The sequence below is a fragment of the Lolium rigidum genome, chromosome 7 (genome assembly GCF_022539505.1).
Source record: "Lolium rigidum isolate FL_2022 chromosome 7, APGP_CSIRO_Lrig_0.1, whole genome shotgun sequence".
Lineage (NCBI taxonomy): Eukaryota > Viridiplantae > Streptophyta > Magnoliopsida > Poales > Poaceae > Lolium > Lolium rigidum.
The window spans coordinates 299,242,803-299,245,019 of NC_061514.1; the positions used below are offsets into that span (position 1 = coordinate 299,242,803).

At 47.0% G+C, this 2,217-nt stretch overlaps 1 long non-coding RNA gene across 1 annotated transcript; it reads right to left on the reverse strand.

Annotated features, from left to right (window-relative positions):
• Positions 1 to 473: 473 nt before the first annotated feature.
• On the reverse strand, positions 474 to 1,526 carry LOC124679139. The gene is made up of 2 exons (XR_006994828.1): positions 1,214 to 1,526; positions 474 to 1,091 (listed from the first exon to the last, which is right to left on the reverse strand). It is a non-coding gene; the product is annotated as an uncharacterized LOC124679139 (long non-coding RNA).
• Positions 1,527 to 2,217: the final 691 nt, after the last annotated feature.

Sequence of the window (2,217 nt, forward strand, 5' to 3'; positions counted from 1 at the left end):
AAAATACATCCAGAAACATAATTACTTAGTTTTTTGGAGATGTTAATTAGAAATTCATAAAAGAGACAAGATATTACATGGAACTGCAAAAAGTTACATCTAGGGATCAAAATTGTTTTAGAAGTTTCTCGAGAGCAATAAAAGAAAAAGTACATTCCCCGATATGTCAGCAGACCTAGAAATCATACCCCATCTCCATCAAGTACAATTGGAAACAGGCTCTCATTTGGGACAGAATATGAGGTTGCCAACGTCAAATAGCAGAAAATCAGTGTATTATGTCCAATACTAATGATTTTACGTGTTACATCCATAAATAACTTTGAAAAAACTAACATTCTACCATATGGAAACTTTTGAGTAGAGAAATACATCCTACGCGCAGGAAAACACTACAGCCACTTTAACAGGATGTATTTATTGTTCAAAATCTACATCCTACGATAATACAGTACCCCTATTGTATGATAATATGACCAAAAACTTTAGGTATAAAATACATACATCCTGTGTATAGAAAATTACATACATATTCATGAATTTATCGGTTTTTTTCATCCATAAGCAAATTTCCAAGCATAAAAATACAGCGCATGATTACAAATCACATTTCTTGATGAAAAATATACATCCGGCTGAGGTATGGAAACATTTGTGAGCCTGGTTTCTTCTCTTACTAACAAGCACCACCGTGACCAAATGGGAGATAAATCAAATTAGTGGTTGATCCCAGCTCAACCTTGGCCTGGGCAACACTGGCGAGCTGAGACTGCTGCGAGTTAAAATGTCAATAAAACTGGAGGTAGAACACTCATGCCGTCATGCGACTGTACAATCGACAGAGTATTTGTCGGCGGAGCCCGGGCTGCCCAGGCTAGCCGGGCTGTGCCTCCGCCACTAAATCAAACGCTCGTCGAGGTAAAACACGGAAGCAACAACGGCGGGGAAGCGCCCAAGATCAAATCACTCACCAGCAAAGAAATCGACAGAAGGGCGCTACGGTTCGGACGCAGCACCACGCCGCCGACGCTCTCTCGCGGACACCTCCTAGCCCGGCCACCCGTCTCAGATCTTCACGGTAAGCAGGAGCACTAAAAAATGAGATCACGCAGCCTGATTCGTTAATTCCTCTGCCCGTTGCAGCTCTATCCAAACATACACCACAAGTCCACAACGCAAGGAAAAATAGGAAGGAATGGTGAGAGAAATCGACCTTCTGTGGCTGAACGGAAGAAGCACCACCAGCTCTTGCTCCCCGAACGCGAGCTTCTCTCGCGGGCCGTGTTCACCAGTATTGGCCTCCGCCACCGTTGCGCCGCCCTTTCTCGACCGCACGTGTCGGGCCTCCCCTGCCCTCGTATGTGGGATGCCCAACCCAATCACCAGGAGGAAGGGGAGGCTGAGGAGGAGCGGCGGATATGGCAGCTTGGGATTGGGTTGGTCGCCGGGGCCTGGCTGCCGCTGCGCCGCCGGCCACAATCGACTGGAGACGAGGGGGCCGAACGAGAATGGGGAAATTTCGGAGCTATCTGTCTTTCTCCCCCCTCGCACGTGCGCGCAGCGCGCTGGACCACAAAATCTGTCGGAACTCACCGCCGCTTCCATTCCACCACCCGTTTCTGATCGGACGACGCACACACGTGAGCACCAGGGAAGACAACAAAGTGCCCAGGCAATTATTAGATTTCACGTAGTAGAAAAAGAGTCTTTGGTCCCCAGCTGCAAGGAGCATTAGTCCTGGTTGTCATTAAAATCGAGACTAATGTTAGCAATAGTCCCGATGCATTACTAATGTTAGCAATAGTCCCGATGCATACGGCTAGAACGAGCATGGGGTACGGCCACCTCTAGTCCTGGTTCGGACGGGACCTTTAGTCCCCGTTGAACAAACCAATCAGGACAAAAAGTGTTGTAGTGGAGGTAGCTAGGATACAGCAGGCCTGAGGACCTCTAGTCCTAGTCTGTGTCCCAAATCGGGACTGATGAGGACATCCCTACCGAACTACTACCTTCGTCATTACAAGATGCAGATGAAGTTGCTGTGAAGCTCAAGTCCAATGAAGTCAGGATTAGACCTATTACAAGGGCTCGTGCGAAGCTACTTAAAGAACACGTGAATTCGCTTCTGAATGGTACTTTGATCAATGAGAACTTTATACTGCCTAAGTCATTTTACTTATGTATGATCAGGTACGAAGATGGATCAATCATCGCACG